General features: G+C 46.9%; 1 pseudogene; it reads left to right on the top strand.

Moving 5' to 3' along the window:
- Nucleotides 1-1,209: 1,209 nt before the first annotated feature.
- The window catches only part of LOC128945314 (cytochrome b-like), a 48,614-nt pseudogene continuing 26,359 nt past the window's right edge, over nucleotides 1,210-23,464 (top strand).

The following is a 23,464-nucleotide window of genomic DNA, read 5'->3' as shown; positions in this document are numbered from 1 at the left end:
AATCCTCTCCAGAAAGGGATGGTTTTGGTGATGTTTGCACCTCCAACTGCCTTGGACGAGAGCCCAGAAGATTCCGTTATGTAAATGTTACATAGATAGATAGATAGATAGATAGATAGATAGATAGATTTCGTTACTGAAATCTCTCTTTACTGTCCTCTCTGTTGCTACAGATATCAGAACTTGGTAGCCAGTGCCCCGCTCAACTACAATCCTGAGATTGCTCTCCTGTTGCTTCAAAAAAGCACACTCTTGGGGAATGTGGAGCGTGTAGGTCCTTATGGAAAGGGATCAGACCCAGAGCATTGCACTGGGAATTGCACTCTTTGTGCATCTGTGCTCGGGCAAGTTCTTCTCTTGGACTCGACCACACTGGTGGTGCTGAAGTGGCTGGAATTAGAAATGCAGCCCAGCCCCTCCCAGCTCCTGTGATCTCTGAGCACCAGCTGGAATGCAAGGGCATTGACCTCCTGCTCAGTTCCCAAACTCAACACACACTGATTCCCTGGGCTGCCAAAAGGCACGGGCACTACTAAGCTCAAAGTGATGTGTAAGGCCATACTGGCTGGCCTGGAACCACAACAGGTCCTTCTGCACCAAGGTCTCTGCACAGAATGATGTGTTCTCAGGCAAAACTACTGCATTCTCCAGAAGTGATACCTTGGAAATTAAAATTCTAGCAGATGCAGTCCCAGTGCTATAAAAGGGCAGAAAATAATGATGAAAAGAACTTTAGTTGGGAGAAGAAGAAAATGAACAGCCTCTTCCTCCAAGCAAACAAACAAACAAACCAAAAAAATATATATACCCAAGGAAAAAAAGGGGGAAAAGTCGCTTCCAAAAGTGGCTCAAATATTTGGATGCACTGAGGAGATGCTGAAGGTCCCTCACGAGGCTCCTGCTCCTGTTGTCCAAGCTAAAGCTTTCTCATCCTCACAAAACAAGCCCCCTTCTCAAACTTCTCAACATCCCTAGGATACTTTAACCCCTTAACCCACCGCCTAAGTATAACCAACTTCCTCAAAGGAGGACAGAACATCGCATCCCACCTAATTGACCTCTCCTGATACAAAATAGTAGGTCCAGAGGGGCTAATCAGCCTACAACTTACAGCAACCAAAACTGCCACCACCCTCCACTCAGGCCTAATCAAAGCTTACTTAGGATCATTCACCTTATCCATTCTCATCGTCCTCGTAGCCACATACAGAAATAACCAATGGCCCTCAACCTTTGTAAAAACCACCAAATCCTCAAAATCATCAATAACGCCCTAATCGACCTCCCAGCACCATCAAACATCTCAACATGATGAAACTTCGGGTCTCTAGTAGGCATTTGCTTAATTACTCAAATCGTCACAGGTCTTCTGCTAGCTATGCACTACACAGCAGATAACAATCTAGCCTTCTCCTCTGTCGCTCACATATGCCGAGACGTACAATTCGGCTGACTCATCCGCAGCCTCCACACAAATGGAGCCTCCTTCTTCTTCATCTGCATCTACCCACACATTGGCCGAGGACTCTACTATGGCTCATACCTAAACAAAGAAACCTGAAACATTGGAGTCATCCTCCTCCTAACCCTCATAGCAACCGCCTTCGTAGGATACATCCTACCATGAGGCCAAATATCATTCTGAGGAGCTACTGTAATCACAAACCTATTCTCTGCCATCCCTTACATCGGGCAAACACTAGTCAAATGAGCCTGAGAAGGGTTCTCTGTGGACAACCCCACACTGACCCGATTCTTCGCTCTCCACTTCCTCCTTCCCTTCGTCATCATAGGCCTTACTCTCGTCCATCTCACCTTTCTCCATGAAAAAGCCTCAAACAACCTGGTAGGCATTCCCACAGACTGTGACAAGATCCCCTTCCACTCATACTGCACCATCAAAGACATCCTAGGATTCGTACCAATGTTCTCCCTGCTCATCTCACTAGCCCTATTCTCCCTCAACCTCCTAGGTGACCCAGAAAACTTCACCCCAGCCAACCCCCTAGTCACCCCTCCTCACATCAAACCCGAGTGATATTTCCTATTTGCTTACGCCATCCTCCGATCCATCCCAAACAAACTAGGAGGCGTACTAGCTCTAGCCGCCTCAGTCCTCGTCGTATTCCTCACCCCACTACTACATACATCAAAACTACGATCAATACCCTTCCGCCCCCTATCACAAATCCTATTCTGAACCCTAGTCGCCAACGTCCTCATCCTAACCTGAGTAGGCAGCCAGCCAGTAGGACACCCCTTCATCATTGGCCAAGTAGCCCCATTCACATACTTCACAATCATTCTAATTCTATTCCCTCTGAGGCAATTGTCAGTGGGCGGTTGCACACTCACAGGAGCTTTGCTTTTTCCACTGTGTGAGCGCAGCCTGCAAACTTGCAGGACAGTGTTAAAATGATTGAGTGAATTGCTCCTTTGCTTTTCGCTGCCTATGACATCACTTATGGTGCATATTTTATGACACATTTCACAAGTAAGTAGATGTTTCCTCTCTACGTAGGTTAGGGTGTATCCTAACCTGGCTTTTGTATGTCTTCCTGCTCTTTCTTAGTGACTGAGTTTCTGATTTTGAAACAGAAAGAGCATTAGGATGCCACTGGTTTGGTAAAGCTCCTGTCAAGGCGTTCAGCTAAAAAGGGGGTGTCTGTAGCCACAGGGGCAGCTAGGTATATACATGAAAGTATCCGCACTCCAGTGTAGGTGCCCTGGACACCCCAATCAGGAAGATAGGAGCGGGCTCTGACATTCAGGGCTTCCGTGCACCAAGGCAACCTTCTGATGTCACTACGAGAAGGTGGCAACCTTTAAGTTTTTAAAGGTTTATTGAACCTTAAGAAAAGACTGTATAAGGAAAGATTGCAGCACTGGGAAGTCTCCATGATTAGCAGCCACATGTTCTTCTACAAAAGGGATGCTCTGCTTTTTATACCCTTAGCCCCTCCCAATGTTTTGTCAGTCAATTCTTTCTCTGCCATCCAGTGGTGGAGATTACTTTCTTGCATCTTGATTGGAGGTCAGGTGTTGTTACACCCCGCCTGATGGTCACAAGCCAGCCCTCCCCAAATGCCCTGACTACCAAGACTATTACAAGGGGGATAAGAAAGAGGACTATGGGAGGACATATTACAATAACAGCACTTTACATTTGAACATAATATCTATCCACATAATATCTATCTCTTAATTGTGAGAGCCAACTATTGCATTACTCACCTATAATGAAAAGAAGCAGGAGAGAAGGCACTGGGTTGGCATAACAGCTGAAATCATTGCTAACAAATCTCCCCATATATTTGCACCTTCATTGGACATGGCCAGGGCTCCTGTGGATGTACATCTCTGCCTTTCTTCCCCTTTGGAAGCAGTCAAACTGGCAACTCGTGGGGAAACCAAGGGCTTTGTGGGGGCTGCATTGCTCTGCACACACCCAGGCCACCCATGGCACAGAGCTTTGGTGCCTAAAAAGATCAACCAGAGGAAAACAGCTGGAGGAGGTTTCATTTGGACCTTTCTTACCTGCTAACAGAAGTTGTCAAAATGCAAGTGACCAAGCAAGGCCTGATCCCTGCTGCCAGCTCAGGGTTAGAAAGGAGGCATTACTTGATTTCAGTGCTGGGTGCACAGGGAATCACTTCCCTAAGCCCTGCACACCCTGCAATCTCACCTAGTAGTTTGTATCCATGGAACTAAGATATTCAGTACTTTGCTGAAACTTACAGGCTAAACATTACCTCCAATTTATTGACATATTTCAATCAATTCTCAGAATTTATTGACATCAGAGTAGGAGTGTCCTGTAGATCCCTGCTGGTCATTGTCACAGGTTCAGGTGACCCATGCACAAAATAACCCAGGACAAAACTGGGCTTGCAAAGCAAATTCATTCCATTAGTTGCAGTAGCATATAATACATACTGACCTCTGGATTCCCAAAAATCCACTGAACAGGAGAAGGAGTTGGAGTGTGGTGCTCGGCAGCAGGGGCAGGTAGGCAGTGCACTTCCAGTACATCCCCTGGATCAAAATGCTGTGCATCTCGTCCTTCTCAACCCGCCAGCCTAGAACTAGGCCTTGTATCTCCTGCTCAGGAGTGGAATTTTACAGCAGGAGTTAGAGCAGCAGCTCACACATGCCTGGCGTGTGAGATGAGGCCATGATGGCTCAGGATGACTCCATGACTCCCTGCCACCAAGGGCTCCATTGTGCATAGCTCTCCTTTCAAAGCTTGACTGCCCACCCATTGACCAATCCATTGTTTCTCTTTCAAGGGTCAAGGTCCCACCTGTTAAACAAGACACGTTTCTTCATTGTCTTGTCAACCTGCTTAAACATGGATCAAATATGGCAGGGCCTGGGACACGACTCCAGTTCCTGACACAGTCATTTCAGAAATATTCCCATTCCTCAAACTCTCCTTTGGTGGTCAAGAGCCTCCTAAAACACTTTCTTTCCTTTGAATGCATTCCAGCTACCTTCTTAGCAAGACCACTCTCCTTATGCCCAAGGCCAAGATAGCCACTTGCACACAGTAAGCACTGCAGTGGGGGAATACATGGTTCAGCACTCCTGTTAAAGCTAAAGGAATTCAAAAGACTATGCCCTGTTTATTAGACTTAATGCCTCTCCTTCCTATTCTGGGAATCAAACTCAAGTGTTTCATCAATACACCCTTCAAGTGCTCTTGCTGAGTGAAGACACATTGCTGTGTCAATAAAGCAGCCGGGACTCAGCTTCTTCATGCAGGGAAAGCCAATTCTTTATTCACATAAATCATTTTTATACTGTTTTCACAGACGCCGTGTTCAACTCCAGCTGGCTGGTAGTTTCCTTGCCACACAATTTATTGCTTAGAAGGTGTATTAGTGTGTACATGTTAAGACTCTCTCTTTTTAAGACTCACTCTTACTCAGGTGATTACATTTTTCTTTCGTGGATGCTCATGGGACAGGTTTCTTGTTTATTACAGATGCAAACAGTTTTCTTAGCGCAACAGCTTGTTGTGCTAACTGCACTCATGACTATTCCCATGGGAAGTTAGCTGGCTGCACATAGAAGATGGAACAGGCCAGCTGGGAATTTACCACAGTGTGGTAAATAGGTATGATTTGTGCTGATAAAAATTGAAACAAGAATCAATATTGATACAGTAATTAATATTTGGAAATATTAAAACCGGTAAAAGTAGTAATGCTGAAGAAAAAGGGAGAGGAGGGGCACCAGAGAGCACAAAGCAGGCTGGCTTGGTGGGCCTGAATATTTCTGCCAAACACTCTGCATCTCACACCTTTGCTCTGGCTCAGTGCAGAACTGCAGGATTGCAGGTGCTTCCTCCCAGAGCTGCGTGAGGCGCTGGCTGCTGCAGATGGGCCCTGCCAAGCTATCCCTGCCTCACGCTGGCCTCGCTTCCCCTGGCACAAGTGCCGGGCCTGAAGGAGGCTGCCCTGTGCTCCAGTCTGCCGAGCAGCCCGGCTCCCTGCCCCGGTGCCCAGAGTGCTGCACACACTGCTGGCCTTTGCCAGGAGTTGCAGGGCAGCCGTCAGAAGAGGAGGAATCCTCAGCCAGCCCAGCGGCCCGCGCTCCTGGGCACATTCCAGACGGCCAATGCCTCCAGGCTGGGCTGTGCCCAGCATGGCTGCGCTTTCCCTCGGCAGCAGCCAGCTGCCACCTGGGTTCTGAGAGCGGAGGATTCGCCCGCTCCCAGGAAGAGGCACCCAGGGCCCGGCTGCTGCCTCTTGCAGCTCCAAGGGCCTCCTTCCAGCCTGCCTCTGGCGGGGCTCAGGCTGCTCCAGCCTCTGCCGGGGCTCTGCTGGGGCTCCAGCCTGGGCCCGCTCTCACCTCACAGGTGCTGACAGCTCTGCACCACAGGAGACCTTCCCGAGCACCCTCTCTGATCTTTCTGCTTTCTCACTTGAGCAAGGCTCTCCTCCAGCCAAAGAGATTATTGTATTTAGGGAGCCCCAATGCTCTCCAGTCACAGCTGAAGGCCTGCATCTGCATAAGATGTTTGGGCTGCCCCATTCTTCCTGTGCTTTTGCCTTTAAATGCCATTGCCCTTTCTGTCTCAAATAGAAGTACCAAAGACGGCCAAAAACAGACCAGTGGGCCATATTCCAAAGGCAGTCTGGTCTGGAGAGGATGAATGAAGAAGATCCTTCCTCACTTTCACACCATGCCAAAGACACCGTTTCACTTTCCACCTTGAAGAAACAACAGACAATTCAGAAGGAATTTTTGAGCTTATTCGCAGAGTGAGAAGGAAGGGAATCTTCAAGGTGAGTTGTGGTTTCAGAAACTTTATTCATTTCCAATCCTACTCTGCAGTCCTATTAGACAATCCTACTCTAACCCTAACCCTTACCTTAACCCTAATCCTTATCCTTATCCTTATCCTTATCCTTATCCTTATCCTTATCCTTATCCTATCTTTATCCTTATCCTTATCCTAATCCTAATCTTTATCCTTATCCTTATCCTTATCCTAATCCTTATCCTTATCCTTAATCTAATCCTAATCCTAATCCTAATCCTAATCCTAACCTACAATCCTACTCTAAACCTGTTAAGGAATAAATGGTCCTGATGTGATTGTCACATTCTTGTCTCCTTCCTCTTCTTCACTGAAACAATCAGTGGCACCAGGCTGGACGCAGGCTCAGCAAATCTTACAAATGGATGCTGCCCAAAGGGAAAAAAACCAAATCAACAAAAAACAATGAACCATGACTTTCCAAGCTCAGTGCTTCACAGGATTCCTCTGGCTCCTAGAAGGATGCAGGAAGAGGAACAATGGGACCATCTACACCTCCATCTTTATGTGCAGACTTTGCCATCACAGGCAAACCTGGCCCAGAATCCCACTCATCCATTTATACAGGTGTCTTCATCTTGCTGAGATTTTAGCCCTGCCAGTGCTCTAGAAATGGTGCTTTCTGTCCTTGGAGTTTCTTCTTTTCAGGAAACTCCAAAGCCTCTCATTGGTATCTCTCTTCGTAAGACAGGCACTGTGCTGATTTCCACAGGGAGACAGAGCAGTGTCAACCTTTCCATGCCTTTCCGTCCCTCGTGTGCTGGATGGCACCTTCCTTCCCAGCAGGGCCAGCCCAGTGGCACTGGGCCCTGCAGTTCCCTCTCTGCCACACAACCTGGCAGTAACCCTGGCACAGTTCCCGTCTGCTTGAGCGTGCCAGGCAGCAGATGGGGCTGGGACAAGTCCCTCTCAGCTGTCCCTGTTTGTGTGGCAGAAACCTCTAAGGGTGGGCTGGGGGGCACAAACCAGGGCCCCTTTAGAGGCTCACAGTGAGCCCCCCACAGCCCCTCCTGCCCACAGCCAAATCTCTGACCCCTAGGCTGGGACTGGCTTCCTTGGGTTCCGCCAGCACCATTTCATGTCTCTGTACCCCGCATTGCTCTACTTCAATTCTTTTGCCATTACATAAAACTGAACACCCCACCAAATTACAAAAGAAGGTGACAGAAACAGCCAGAGGACCTCTCTGACTCAGGAAATGCAGAGAGAGGTGGGGTTGCTCAGTTTTGTGAAGAACAGGCCCCAGGGAGACTTTATTGCCACTTTCCAAAACTTCAGAGTGGCTTTGAGGAAAGTGGAGGACATCTTTTTTAACAGGGCCAGTTAAAATAGGATGTGGGTGAATATTTTTTAACAAAAATAGGATCCAATCAGAACTTGTTTACTCGGAGCATGGTGTGACCCTGGCACAGGTTGCCCCAAGAGCTTGTAGGTGCCCCATCCCTGCAACCATTCCGGCTCCGGTGGCAAAAGGCTCTGAGAAACTTGATGTCTTTAAAGATGTCCCTGCTCATTGCAGGACACTTGCACCAGAGGACCTTTACAGGACCCTGCCAGCCCAGCCCATTCTAGCATTCCTCAGTCTTTTCATTTGAAGAGCACCAAGAGTGGAGGTGAGGAGGAAGGGGGCTCATCTGCTGCCTTGGACTTGAGTGGAGGAGGAGCCCATCCCTCAGACCCTGTTTCACATGCAGCCCCTTCACATTTTACCTACAGGAGCTCCTTGGCAGACCAGCGCCACGCCTCGTCTCTGTGCAGGCAGCAGCTCAGGAAGTCACACAGGCAAGATGAAAATAAGTTGGGCTGCTTCAGCTTTTGTCTTCCTCCTGTGGCTATCAGGAGTTGAGGCTGGGGAAAAAGGAGATCCCAGGCTCCACCTGCTTCTTTCCCACCTGTAACCGCTCTCCCAGATCCCATTGATTAAGCTCCACTCTGCAGTGGCAGTTTCTGCCCTGGCAGAGACCCAGAGATGACTTTCCTTTACCAACCAAAAAACCAAAACCCCGATGCAGCCGCAGCCTCTCCAACATCCCACAAATCTTGCCTTGGCAGCTGATTACATTGACTGACCTAGTTAGTGGGAACTACATCTGCACAAGCACATTTCCTTCCCTGAGGATTCATACTAGCTTGAGAGGCTTTTTGGAAGAACGACTTTGCTATACTAACTCTATCCTAGGGTTAGTACATGGAAAGTATCTCTGCAGTGCTTCTTGGTCCCTTAAGCACAGCTGCCATAAAACAAAACTAATCAAGCTTTTTGCTTTGTTCTTGAAAAGAATGGGAATTGGAAGGAAAGAAAGGAAATCCACCAGGTATTCCTCAGGTAAGGAAACAAATCTTTGGAATCTCATCTTCAACACAGACACATTAAGATGCCTGCACAAATGTACTGGGATGAAAACGCCTGCTTGGACACACAGGAGCCACCTGCAGCTCTGTCTCTCAGCAGTCTGAAAATTTCTGCTTTCCTTACATGGAAAAGGAAAACCTTTCATGGTCAAATCAGAAGGAGAGGTTCCATCCCTATGGTCACCCTCTACTCATTTGGCTACTCAAGTCAATACATGAATGGTAGGCCCATCCCAGAAAGTGCCAGGAAACAAATGGGAGGTTTTGGCAGGCTCTCCACATCACCAGGCTCTGGCTTGGTGACGGGCAGAATGTGGCTTGGGCTAGGAGAGAAACACGGTCACTGAGTGTTTCAGCAGCACTGCACAAGAAGCAGAAGAGATTCTGTGGCCTTTACACCCTCATGCCCAGGTTTCAGGCACGTTTCTCAGTGAGAAGAAACTGCACAGGGGGTTAAGTTCCTCTCTAAAAACTAGTGCCTTAGCAACTTTCTTGTGTTTGGGCTTCTTTTCTTCATTTCTGCAAATGTAACACCAGTTCTGAGAGGCTTGCCTTGTGGTTTTAGGGGCATCTTCACAGACAGACAAGTGGGAACAACTTGAAACCCAGAGCAAATGTTGCCTGAGAAGAGCTGGGGAGTGTTTGCCTGTGGTGAGGCTTGAGCTGTCGGGAAATCCCCTTCCATGATGTGCAGAAACATCAAGCTGTTCCCCAGAACTCAGTCCCTCTGGGCACGCAGGCCTCTGGAAACACCTGATGATTCCAGCCTTTCTCCTGCTCAAGAGCATCTAACCTAAGCTGAGCTCCAGTTTCTTCAGCAAGACCAAGGATGCTCACTTCCGTGCAGCTGACAGTGTCCACGGAGCTCAGCAGGTCTTTCTGATACTCCTCAGGCCAAGGAATTACAGTGTAGATTGGCAAGACATCGGCTGATCCTTATCCAGTGTGGTTCATGTGGAACCAAGCTCTAACACGCTGACAAGTCAGAGGGAGAGAGCTGATTCTGCTTTTGCAAGATGGTATTTAGAAACATAAGACACTGACTTGGAACTATTCAAACCTCAACTTGCAGAATCCATCTCAAATAGAGAAAAATAACAATGGCAAGAGGCCTTGGAGTCTCCATAAAATGCCCACCACTGTCATGATAACTCTGTGCTTGTGGCACTGAAATAGATGGTGACCAAAGAGACTTTGCTATTACCCTCTTTAACCCAAAGGAGAATTTCAAATCCAGAAATTGCAATGCACTCCCCTTGTGTACAAATACTTTATGCGGCTTTCTATCCTTTTCCCACATCACCAGAGGTGACAAAAAGGGTTTTATCCTGCGCCTCAGCTGAGCTCAGCCACTGGCCATGGTGGGGAGCTGGAGTCCTCCCTGTCATTAGAACTGTGCAGGCCAGGGATGGCCCTGCTCCTGTGGTAAAGAAACACAGCACCGGTGTCAACTGCCCACGCTGGATCCCAGCCCAGGCACCTGCCTGCAAGCTCATCAACTTGGTAAAGTACCAAGAAATAGCCAAGGGTTTGGCAAACAATTCTAATTGCAGTCAGAGAAAAACACATCCTAAACTAATCCAGGCCACCCACACACATGACTGAACAATGGACAGATGACTTGAAAGCCTGAAAGTTTTCAAGACCCACAGGAGTTGGAAAAGATGCTACAGAATGAAAGAGAAGAGCTGCGTTTAAAAAATGAAAAAGCAAGCAGAATTGCTTGGGCATTGCTTTGGTAGTAGGTTTTTTTCTCTTTTTCTTTTTTGTTTACTTTTCTTTTTCCTTTTTTTCTTATGTTTTCTAGAAAATTGAAACTGGGAAGGTCTAACCTCCATTTCTCAGGATATTTATCACATGTCTGCCCTCTCCACTGAAAAATTCTTGTCCTTCAGAAACAGAGTTCCAACATTGTTCAAAAAACAAGTGGGAAATGTCAGGCATGGCTGAAGGCCAAAATGGCAGGTTTCTGAACTGGTTAGGTTTCTGAACTGCCACTTCCCTTTCTGATACAACCAAAGCTACAGCAGATGCTGATGTGTTGCAGGGGCATTTTTAGAAGGGGACCTTGGTGGAAGTGGTGCCAGCAGATGGCAATGGGATTTTGTCCAATGGCACACAGAACACGGGACAGCTGAGAAAGACAGTGGGATCAGTGAGTATTTGCACCTTACCAAGACAGGAGTTGCATTCCAGGAAGGAACTTCTCGTTCCACCATTTCGATACCCACGATTCCCAGAGACCATATGTCCACTTTGGGGCCACATGGTTGACCCGTCACCACTTCAGGCGCCAGCCAGCCAGCAGTGCTGGCCACGGAGCTCCGTCTGCCCTGCTCAGGGCTGAGCTGAGCAAAGAGGCCAAAGTCAGCTGTGGAGAAAACAACAAACCATGAAAGCCAGCTCCAATTAGGAAACCAAGCAAAAGAATTCCCCACTCTCAGGCTAAGAATGTGCTGTTGAATCTCCTGGAGAACTGTCCATTCTCGATTTCCTTGGGGCTTTAGCCAAGGGAGTATGGAATTGGCCACTTCCAAAAAATCCCAGGTTTCTTAACGCTGCTCAGAGCAGTGGACTTCATTCCCCTGAAGCTTTAGATTGTAGCTCCCTCTGTCTGGAAGGGACATACACAGAGCAAGGCCACTGTTGACTGCTTGTGGTTCCTTATACCTCTGTGCATGTTGCAACTGTGCCCTCAGCTCGCAGCAGAGGTCCCTGCACTGCCACCAGCACCATTTTTGGGGAGCTGGCAGTCACTCCAAGCGGCCCCACACCCACATCCTTGGAATGCTGCACCTGACCAAGAATATACTGACCCAGCTTGACAGAACCGTCAGTTCTGAGCAGGATGTTGCTGCTCTTCACATCTTGGTGGATGACGTGGTTTGAATGAAGAAAATCCAGTCCTTGCAGGCACTGAGAGAGAAAACAGAAACAGGAGGGCAAGAATGAGTGATGTGATTTCATCACACAAGAAAGGAAGCAAAGAATCTAAAAGATTCCCTCTCCAGGGGAATGGGGAGTAATGGCAGAACAGTAATGGCCACTGAGAGGAAGAGCTTGCTGCTCCAACACTTTCAGGGCAGGACCTTTCTGAGGAAAGGCACGTCAGCTTTTGAAAGAGCAACAGCACCTGCTGTTGTAGGCTGTCCCCTGCCAACCAGCCAGGACTACTCCTGCTGCAGTGGACCTGCTTTTTCCATGCAGAGGACAAAGGAGGGGTTCTGAAAGGAGAAATCCCTCCCTTTATTGTGAAGTGGATCACTTTTGGGTGGGAGGCTGCATGGAAAAGATTTTCTTGCTGGCCTCAGGACAGGCTTGGAAGTATCACACCAGTCACTTTCCAGAAGCAAAGAGCATTTTGTCTGCACTACTATCCTTTTCAGCTGAGGACTGTGAGAAATGAGTATTTTTTCTTTGCTGGTCATTTCAAATCCTGCCACCAGCACCTTTGCTTTTACAGGCAAGGAATGCAGTGAAGACAGACTCCAGGCAAACATTTAGAGAGGCAAGGTAGAGAACAGCAAATACAAATAAAAATTCAAGAGACAGGGCGAGAATACAACAGCAGGAGATAAGAGTACTGGCACTGAGTACAGGGAGTGCAGGGGTACTGGTGGGCCTTTCCCTTGAGATGCTTTTACTTGCCCATAGAATAGCAGCAACACAGAAACAAAGCTTGGCACGGGAAATCACTCCAGCTCTGAGCCCCTGTTTCCCAGACAATGCTGCCCAAGCCCTTGGAAACACAGATGGGATTGCTGACCTCCCGACTGATGGCTGCCATCTCATCTTCCGACAGGTAGGTCTGGCTGATGACATTGCTCAGAGCGCCTCCATCCATGTACTCCATAACCAGGGACAATTCCTCACCCACAAGGTAGCTGAAAGGAGGAAACAAGGGCGTGGAGATGAATGTACATGGCTAGGTTGCTGTTTGGAAAAGACGGGTTGATTCTTCTTTTCAGGTCCCTTTGAGACAAAGACAAAATAAAGGAAGAGACATTCTCTCTTGGCTGTGCATTGTTTGCCATCTGTGCAGTCTCAAGGAGAAAGGCACAGCTGCGAAAAAGGAGATGTCTTAGATGGGCAGCAAGCAAAATGTGCAGTTTAGGAACAGCCCAGATAAAAAACCTGCCATGCATGGTGTTTCTGGAAAAAAGCACCTAGTCTTCCTGGCATGCATAGCAACGAAACCCAGTGGCAACAATCCAAGGGAAATCCTTGTTAGTTTACCTGGACGTAGGAAGACACTTGAAAAAAATCAAGCTCTAAAATGAAGTGGTGGCTGTGAATATAGAGATCATTGATTTAGTAAGACACAACTCATCCGGGTTTTGGAACAATTTTCAAATACCATGTGCCAGCAAAGACTCATGCAGACAAAATGGAATCTCTTCCCATCCACTGGAGATGAAAAGAGCAATAATAATTAGCCAATAATTACAGCTCTATTTTCTGCCAGTGACCAAAGTGGGATTTTACCTTGCATGTTTGCAATATGTGAACAAACATTCATGGGACAAAAGCACAACTCACCTGTCTAAACAGTTGACCAGGTTGGCATTCCTGTTCACCTTCATGACCATGAGTTCACTGACTTTTAGTTCATTCTTCCTCAGTCCTTGAAGCTGTATTTTCTTTATGGCCACCTAAAATGACATTGAAAATCAGTAACTTGAGAGGTTGGTGGCACGAGACCACAAGGCACGTGGAGCGAGTGATTTTGCAATGACACAGCTGAGCTGTGCCAAACTGCCTTGTGATTAGGCACTGCAGTAATTAGGAACTGACATTCCAACAGCCCATTTCTCTGCTCCCTTGGGAGCCAGTTACAGGACACATGGGGGCACTGACATTTTGCCTTGACCACTTGGTAACAGCAGTGTCTCAGTTATCACCCACAAACCTCTGACCACACTCTCTGCTGCTTTGTTTGGGACTCAGAAGAAGTAATCCATGCCTTAATGCTCTGCGGATACATCTTGTGATATGGGCAGGGCTTTGGGCTTTCAGGGATGCCTTGCAGGTCTCTCTCTATGTGCAGTTCCCAAGTGCAGCACTGCAGGTGGCCAAGGAACTACCAGTAACTTTCAGATGGATTTGCTGGCAGCCAGAAATGAGAATTCAGGACTCTGAAGCTGTAGCCCCAAAGAGCAGTGAGGTGCTTGAAGGCACCACCTTTGTTTTAGCAACAGAGAGCGAGTGAGCGTGTCCTTCTCTGAAAGGAACCACTGCCCTCTGTGGCTTCCTTCTGGCAGCTGAGGAGGACAAAGTCCCAAATGTGTTTTGTGGGCTGGCACCAGTCTGCGCTTCTTGTGCCTTTTCAGCACAGCTCTGCCCAAAGCTCCAGCCACAGCTCATACCAGAGGGGAAAGCCCTCGAGTGCAGCAGAGTCTGCAGGGGCTGTTGACATTTACCTCTCCTCCTGTGGCAGTGTCAAGTGCTCTATAAACATCTACAAAACTCTTAGAAACAAAACAGAAGCAGAGAAAGGAGAAGCCATTTAGATCTTGCAGTGAAAGCCAGCCCACACAAGAGATCTCTGCTGTAAATGCTGCAGACTTGCAGGACACTGGAAGCATGGAGATGTCTTTGACAATGCCTTCTGAGCACACTTAGAAATTCTTATCAGCACTGACCATCTAAGCCCAGTGCCTGAACACATCTGCAGCTTGTCTGACTTCACACTTGATACCTATTCCACCAGAAAAACACCTGATGCATAGTTTTGTACAATTAACATTGCTTGGACTCACCCACTGCCAATATTTTCCAGTTCAATGTATTTTAGAATAGGACTTTCCATCTTCACCATTCTCCCTGAGGGAAACAAAATGCAAGATGTTCACTTTAAAGCGGAGATCCCACCTTCTAGGAGATACAAAAGGCAGCCCCACTGTCTGGAGCTCTGAGCCCTCCCTTGGTGGACAGCTGGCTAACAACAATAGGAACAGGAACAGGAACACCAAGAAAAGAACAGCAGGCCCACATCACAAGTGGCTAGCACAGAGACTGATTTCTAGCATCCTTTGAAGGGAGAGACCTCTTGACAGCAGGCACACAGGGAAGCACAGGGAGATACATTCAGAGGAGACTGAGACCAGAAGAGAATACCTACCAAGGCAAGTAAGTCTGTCATCTAGAAACATTAAGGAGAGCTGGAACTAACAGTGCCTTTGTTTTCTTGGGAATAAACACTGTGAGATTTAGAAAAGGTTTCCTCCTTGCTAAGATTAAATGCACCTGGACATCTAGAATCAATTCCTCTGAACAGATGCCAAGTTCAGAACAGGAGGAATATTGCCAAGTGTTCCCATCTTTTCCACCTTGCAGCAGTTTGCCAGAAGAATGCCTCTGCGTTTGTAAACCAGAGCAGCTCATGCTAGAACCAATCCCCATGGGGCTTTCAGCATCAGGACCCTCACCCTTTATGAGCAGGCTGAGCTCAAAGATGCCCTTGCCCGTGCCCCGCGTGAAGAACCGCGCCGCTTCTCTTCACCCTGACAGCACGGATCAGTCGCTCCCATTGCACTCGCCCGCTCGGCACCGCAGACGTCCCCATCTTCCCAACTCGGCACGGCGGGCACGGGCACAGAGGACAGTAGTGCTCCTCAGCTGTCCCTGTGACACAGAGAGCTGCCCAGAGGAGATGCTGACCCTCCTGTGAGTCCAGGCCGTGCGAGGCAGAAGCCGGCCCAGAGCAGGGGCTGCAGCCTCAGGCAGCTCCGCGCTGCAGCAGCCGGGCAGCAGAGGGACCCTCCCAGCTAAGGAAGGCTCCAGCCTCTGCAGTCCCACCAGCCCTCAGGGGCAGGGCAGCGGCCACAACAAGGCTGGCAAAGCCCAAGCATGAGCACTGACAGGCACTGACTGGAAGAAGCCAGAGTGAGCCTGAGCCCCAGACAAGCTGTTGCCCCCATTCAGGACACAACAGGATGGGCTTTGAGATCAGCCACACCGAGGCACAGATCAGTGCCCTTTTTGTCCCAACAGATGATGGTAGACACAGAATCCACTGGGCTCTCTTCTCAACCCTACCAGGTCTTCTCTGAGAGCACAGCACTGGCAGCTGTTAAGGGTAAGAAGCAGATTCATTGGGTTGTGCTGCAGAATCACAAAGGGCTTGATGTGTTCTCCTAGAGACTGATCTCAGCAGGGCTTCTGCCAGTGGCTAGGACTCAAGCAGTCACAGCCTTCTGCTGATCCAGGAACAATCCCTGCTTCTGCCTTTGGCATAGAGGGAAGCCCAGGCAAACTCCAGCCAGTCTAAGCTGCCCTCAGAGGCAGCAGGAACACCCAGAGCTCTCTCTTGCTGCCTCGGACCACTACCAGCACTTCTGTGACACTAAACTGAGCAGAACCCTTAGTACAGCTATGCTGACGTGCACACAACACAATGTCCCTCAGATGAGAAAGATACCAGACGTACTCTGTTGCTCCAGGGAGTCACCCACCATCTCCTGTTGCTGAGCAGCAGCTTGGTCAGCACGGGAGGTGAACCAAGGGCTAAGGCTCCACTTCTTCAGCTGGGGAGCAAAGGCTCCTTGGGATGGTGCTGCTGCTTCTGCTGCAGCTTCAGTGTCAGAGTCGGTGTAGATCTGAGACAAGAAATGACTTGATGTCAGGAAGGTATGGCAGAGATTGCCCTGCAATGCAAGAGAGATTGCCATTTGAAATGCAAGCCCTTAGGAAGCTGCTGTCAGCCACATGCAGAGCTCTTCAACTGGATTGCTTTGGATGTCCACTTGTGAAACCAAATGGTCAAAAGCAAAGGCTAGTTTGACTCGAGTTCATAGCCAGTTTCTTGTTCTAAAGGATGACTGCAGCAACAACTGCTCCACTTCCTCCCAAAGACTCCTTTCCCCCTCCTAGGTCTGCAGATACATTTGCAGCTCCTCATTCTAATGTTCTACCTCCTGCCATGAAATTCTCTTTTTCTGCACCTTCCTCGGGACGTGCTTATCCTGCAGCATCTCTGGATGGTTCAGTTCCTGGGCCTCATGCCAGCCTCGGGGCTCTTGGTTGCCCTTCATTTGCTGGAACTCTCTGCAGCCTGCCAGGTAGGATGGCGACACTTCCACCTCAAGTCAAACAGAACAAAGCAGTCAGAGCCTACAGCTTGTCCCCGTCAGCCAGGAGTCATCGACTGGGAAGAAGGTAAAGGACAGGAGCAGATCTGCAAGGGATACAGACAGCTTATAGCTCGTATTCCCAATCTATGTGAGTGACCGTGTTCACCTGCAAAAACACCTCAAGAAACAAGGTCACCTGGAAGAAGCCAGCAGGAGTTCATTCAGATGACTGCTGGCTAAATGGCCAGAGGAGTAATGCCACTGTCTAGAGCATCAGCTGAGATCCAGCACAGCAGGAAATGTCCTTGAGAGCAGCTCTGACAGAGGCCTCATCAGGATGGCACTCAGAGGCATCACCCACCCCCTGCTGCTCTGCACTGGAAAGGCAAGGAGGGCAGAAACCACCCCTTGGGTGACTGCACTGCCTATTGCTATTTCATTCGATTTTCTAGAGCCTTTTGCTCCTGAAGGAGGTGATTCATTTTCTCTTTGATGATTTTAAGTTTTTCATCTGACCTCTTCTTCCTTGCCTTGATCCTAGCCTGAGTTTCCTGCAGCTGTGCCTGCATCTTTTTGTCGATATTCTGTAAAAAACAACAGAAAGGACTCTCTTTCATGAGTGGAGTGTCTGCCATTCTTTTGATGCCGAATTTTGCCCCAAAAGGCGATAATAAGCTGCCCAGAGACTAGATTTAAGGTCTATAGGCAGGAGGTATTTATTGACAACGCATTGGAGAAATCACTAAATGGATTTCTAAATTAGGTACAGCAAAAGCAGGTTTTTATACAATTTTGAACAAGGATTACATCATTTATTACATGCATATTCATAGGCAGGTAGGAATATAGGCGGAGTCTTCCGGGAACTCTTGGTCTTCCTTGGTTAAATTTTAAGCTTCTCCTAATTTGGGCATTTTCCTGTTATCCTTGGCATGCTTTTCCATGGCTTGGCAGAAGTCACTGTTGCACTTGGCTTGATTCCGACGGCTTGGCAGGTCACCTTAACTTATTGGCTTCCACTCTTGCTTCTTCAAATATTCTAATTCCAAAGTTTTCTTTTGTGAGTGTATTTTAGATTACTTATCTAGGTATCTGATCAAAGTTCTCCCTAACAGTGTATTTTAGGTTATTTATTAACTTCTGCGATTCCCTTGATAAAGTGTCTTTTAATTCTTTTATTTCTTCAGAAACTAATTTTTATTATAATAAATGGCTTCATTCCCCCCTTTTCTTATAACTTACGAATTCTTTCGTCAAATTCTAATCCTATAGGGTGCTGATACGCTCGTACCATAGCCCAAATCATTTGGGTCCTTTTCATTATGATTTTTAGTCTCCACCACATACAAATATTTGTGAGAGTTAATAGTAACAGAACTACAACTACTATTAGCATTGGGTGCACCAGGTAATTAAAGACCTGTGTAGCTGTTGGGGAGTATCTTGTAAAGATATCCCACCAATGATGCTGGCCTACTTGTTCTACTTCGGTCAGGACATTCTTTATTTTTTCTGAATTATGTTCTACCTGCCATACCATTCGTTTAGTTGTTTGATTCACCTTCCGCACCAATTTCTCTATTTTAGGATGTGCGAGCATTGCTTTAACAACTTTGACGTCCATCCCTATTTGTAATTTCGATATCTCTTGATATAGGTTAAAATCTGCGTTAATTAGTTGTTGAGTAGTTATTGGGACAGTATAATGAAAATCACAACCTACTATCTTGGTGAAGTTGCATACACAGAAGTTAGTATTGTTAGTCTGTTCTTGGCAATTATCTATAGTGATGTTGTCACAAGCTGTCCTCACGCAAGCGCACCCATCCCCTATATAGTAGACTTGTGATTGTGTTCTATTATGTGGAAGCATTTCAAAGGTACATAGACTATTCTTGGCATCTAAGCATAAATCTTCTGCTTCTACCACAGCGTTTTCGCAAACATAGCCTAATTGTCCTCTAGGTATACATGCTTCTGTGCTAATCGATTGCCACCTCTTTTTGGTATAGTCATAACTAGCCCAGACATTATGGTCTATTGGCCTGACAATGACATCCTGATGTATTGTCCCTAGAGTGAGGATAGGAAAGATAGCTCTTTCCTCTGCCGCACTAATGGTGAGGACATAGGCTTCAATGTGTTCTTGTTGGGGCTCATAAGTGAAATTTACTAATTGCCACCAGGCTTGGTGGTCCTTCTCAAATTGTGTAGTATGATTGTCCTTTAATATTGTCTCTCTTATTTCTTGAGGTAATATACCTGCCGTTCCTTCTCTCATTATTCCTGCTGCTACTGATTGTACCCATTGTTGCGTTTGAGGGCATTGGATGGCTAGTGCGATTTCCTTGCTAAGTTCTCCTGTATAGTCAGCAAACTTCACAAAATCCTCTGCAGTGTGGTTTGCTACCATGGTTAGCAATCTTACTACTAGCGATTGTGTTTCTGCTAATATAAGTATGGATGAACTGAGGGGCATCTTAAGCTTTCCTAAGTTCGATGTGACGGTACTTAATTTGTTTACTAAGACCTCTTGGTCTATGGTGTTTAATATACCAAATCCGGTGCCAATCCACCCACTTAGATCTCTTTGTGCTCTTCTGTGATGAGACCTTGTTGCTAGCCATGCATTCCATCCCTTAAGGCTTTGCTGTATAAATGGTTGGCAATCCTTCTGCAAATACGTAATATCGGTGTGAATGTTCATCTGCACCTTTTTCAGGGAATAAGAGGGGTCTAACAATAATTTTTGTTCATTAGATTTTCTTATGACCTGAGGCCCTATAAAGGTCAGGTTATGCACTATTTTACATTCTAGCGGTGGAGTGGTTTCTTGGGGTAAGTTTAGATCTGGATACAATGGGATCATGTCTCCCGATAATGCCACCTTATATTGGACAGCACGCCTAGGGAAGCCAAAACCCCGCTCCAGCGTTTTCAACTCCCTTTCGCATGTGAACGTCACCGACTGGTCTAATCTAAATGCCATCTCACACTGTGCCCTCCCTTCCTCAGGACCACTAGATACTACGATCTTTCCCGCAGGAGAGAGAAGAGGGTGGGGGTCAAAGGTTATGTTTCGAGGATGTAGTTCCCCAAGCAAATCTTCTGTATAGATTACCGAGTTTTGGGGTTGTGATCCGGGTGGATCTTCCCGGAAGTCACTCCACTGGCATGAGATTGGGCTCTTTTGTTGGGTCCAGACAATGGGCTGGCCCATCTTCACTGGACTAAAAGTAATTAGGTTATGTTCAGAGACTGGCATTGAGGGTTTAATTGTTAATACTAGCCGCCTTGTTTTTCCTTCTACTGGGTCAAGCTCTCGACACCCAATTTGGATTTGGTCTCCCTTGTATGCTACCATGGAGGGCTGATTCCATACTTCACTCGCGTATGGCTGATTGTTATGTAAAGCATAAACCTCAAAATAGGGTCCCTTCGATTCCGTTTCCAACTCCGGATGGATACACTGGTGTGCATTAGACCATGGGTCTATTGGGGCAGAGTCTTGGGTAAAAACTATACTTATCGAAAGTCCGATGATCAGTGTTGTAAAGGTCTGAGGTGGAGTCAGGATCATGATGTCTGCTCCTCTTGTTTATTCTCCGGAGCTTTCTTGACCCGTGAGTAATGGATCCACGTAGGTCGCTCCTTGATCCGAACCACGGTGAAGGTAGTCAGCAGCACTTGGAAAGGTCCCTCCCACTTCTCTTGTAGGGGTTTTCCTAAAAGATTCTTAACATACACACAATCACCGGGATTAAACGGATGCAATTTGCAATCAGGTTGTTTAGGTTGGTGCTCTATTACCACAGTAGCATTCTTATCGAACTGTTTCCCCACTGTAATTACATAATCATAAATGTACTGATTACCGATTTAGTCTACAGCGTCTCCATTTACAACTTGCATAGCATAAGGTCTACCATACAAAATTTCAAATGGGCTTAACTTTTCTTTTGATCTTGGTTTGACTCTCAGCCTAAGCAGAGCGATAGGCAAAGCTTGATACCACTGCAAATTAGTCTCCTGGCAAATTTTGGCAATTTGCTGTTTGATGAGATGATTCATCTTTTCCACTTGCCCGCTGGCCTGTGGACGGTAAGGCGTGTGTAATTGCCATTTGATTTGTAATGCTTTGCTTATTGCTCTCACCACTTTTGCACAGAAATGTGTACCCCTATCTGAAGAAATGTTCTTCGGTACCCCAAACCGTGGAATAATTTCATTCAACAGTACTTTAGTCACTTCTCTTTCCTTATTTGACCTACAAGGGAAAGCTTCAGGCCACCCAGAAAATGTATCAGTTAATACCAACAAGTACCGAAACCCCCCTTTTCTTGGGAGTTCAGAAAAATCAATTTGCCATACTTCACCTGGGAATTTACCTCGATTTATGGCTCCTTGGTGTACCTTGGTTCCCGTATTCGGGTTGTTTTTCAGGCACCGCTCGCACTGGGATGTAACGTGCTTTACAGTAGTAAATAATTTCGGTCCTGCTATCCTGGCTTGCAAATATTGGTAAAGCGGATCTAGACCCCAATGGGCCTTTTCATGCTCCGTCTTTACAATCTGCCACATTAGGTTCCCTGGTATTACCAACTGTCCTGTCTCTAATTGTCCCCATCCGCTGTCTAACAGTTTACCTTTTTTCCTTTGAATCCATTTATGATCTGATTCCTGATAATTTGGTTGGAGGTTTACATCCAGCTCTCCTGGTATTAGAGCTGTTATATTTACCTTTCCGGTCCTTGCAGCAGCTAATTTAGCTTCTGCATCTGCTTTTCTATTCCCAACTTCTGGAATAGTGTTACCTTTTAGGTGTCCTTTACAATGCATTATGGCCACTTGTGCTGGGAGTTGGACTGCTTCTAGCAATCGTAGAATTTCCTCTGCATGTTTGACTGTTTTCCCTTGAGTAGTCAACAGTCCTCTTTCTTTCCAGATGGCTCCATGAGCATGCACAACAGAGAAGGCATACTTAGAGTCTGTCCAAATATTTATTCACATGTTCTCTGCCAATTCCAGGGCTCGAGTCAGAGCTATCAATTCTGCCTTCTGAGCTGAGGTCCCTGCTGGCAACGGGTTTGACTCGATTACCTTTTCCGTGGTGGTTACTGCGTAACCAGCCATTCTTATTCCTTGTTTTACAAAGCTGCTACCATCCGAGAACCAATCGTCTGCATCTTCGAATGGCTCTTCTTTAAGATCCAGGCGACTGGAGTAAACGGCTTCAATCGTTTCCAGGCAATTGTGCTCGATGGGTTCTGCTGAGGTTTTCCCTTCTAGGAATGAAGCTGGGTTCACAACGTTAGTTACCTGAATAGTAACATCATCTGACTCAGCCAAAACAGCTTGATACTTTAGGAATCTGGAAGGTGACAGCCAGTGATTCCCTTTCTGCTCTAACACAGCAGACACAGTGTGAGCCACTAACACAGTCATTTTCTGGCCCAGCGTGAGCTTTCTGGCCTCTTCAATGTTGATTATCACTGCGGCCACTGCTCTCAGACAGCCAGGCCATCCTTTACTCACTTCATCCAACTGTTTGGAGAAGTAGGCCACAGCCCTTTTATGCGGTCCTAACTGTTGTGCTAGGACTCCTAGGGCCATTCCTTGTCGCTCATGAGAAAACAGCCAGAATGGTTTTGTCACGTCTGGAAGACCCAAGGCTGGTGCTCTCATGAGTTCCTGTTTCAGTCTCTTATAGGCTCCCTTTGCCTCGGGAGTCCAAACTAGAACACCTTTACTTTCCTTCAGTAAGTCATAGAGTGGTTTGGCGAGTATTCCGTATTGATAGATCCATAGCCGACACCAACCGGTCATCCCTAGGAAGGCGCGCAAATCTCTCACCGTCTCTGGTTTAGGCATTTGGCAGATGGCTTCTTTCCTGGCTGCTCCCAGGGATCGTTGTCCTCTGGAAACTTCATATCCCAGATACACCACTTCTTCTTGTACCAGCTGTGCTTTCTGTTGAGAAACTCGATATCCACTTAAACCCAGAAAGTTTAACAGGGAAATAGTCCATTCAATGCATTCTTCCTCCGTTTCTGTTGCTATTAGGAGGTCGTCTACGTATTGCAAAAGAGTACCATCTCCCAGCGGCCTTTCCCACTGTTCTAATTCTTTGGCTAATTGATTCCCAAAAATTGTAGGCCTGTTTTTGTATCCTTGTGGCAACACCGTCCAGGTGAGTTGGGCTTTTCTTCCCCTATCTACAGATTCCCATTCAAACGCAAAGATCTTTTGGCTCTCCGGAGCTAAAGGAAGGCAGAAGAATGCGTCTTTTAAATCTAACACTGTGAACCATGTCAAATTATCTTTTAATTTAGTTAAGAGTGTGTAAGGGTTAGCAACTACCGGATGTAGCGTCTTGGTTATCTCATTTACTGCCCTCAGGTCTTGGACTAATCTATAAGCTCCATTAGGTTTCTTTACTGGCAGAATTGGGGTGTTAAAATCTGATTCACATTCTATCAATAAACCTAATTCTAAAAACCTTTTGATTATGGGCTCAATTCCCTTTCTATCTTCTAACCTCAGTGGGTATTGTTTCCTAACTACTGGCCTCGCTCCAGGTATAAGTTCAATAATGATAGGTGTTGCTTGTTTTGATCGCCCAGGTATATCGGTAGCCCATACTAATGAATATGTTTCACTCAGGATACGCTCAATATTGTGGCCTTCAGGGTTCGGTTCTATACAGCTGATT

Source organism: Melozone crissalis, unplaced genomic scaffold (genome assembly GCF_028551555.1).
Source record: "Melozone crissalis strain CALT ecotype California unplaced genomic scaffold, PUWL_Pcris_2 ptg000063l_1, whole genome shotgun sequence".
Lineage (NCBI taxonomy): Eukaryota > Metazoa > Chordata > Aves > Passeriformes > Passerellidae > Melozone > Melozone crissalis.
The sequence above is the reverse complement of the archived record's forward strand: the minus strand, read 5'-3'. Positions and strand labels throughout refer to the sequence as shown.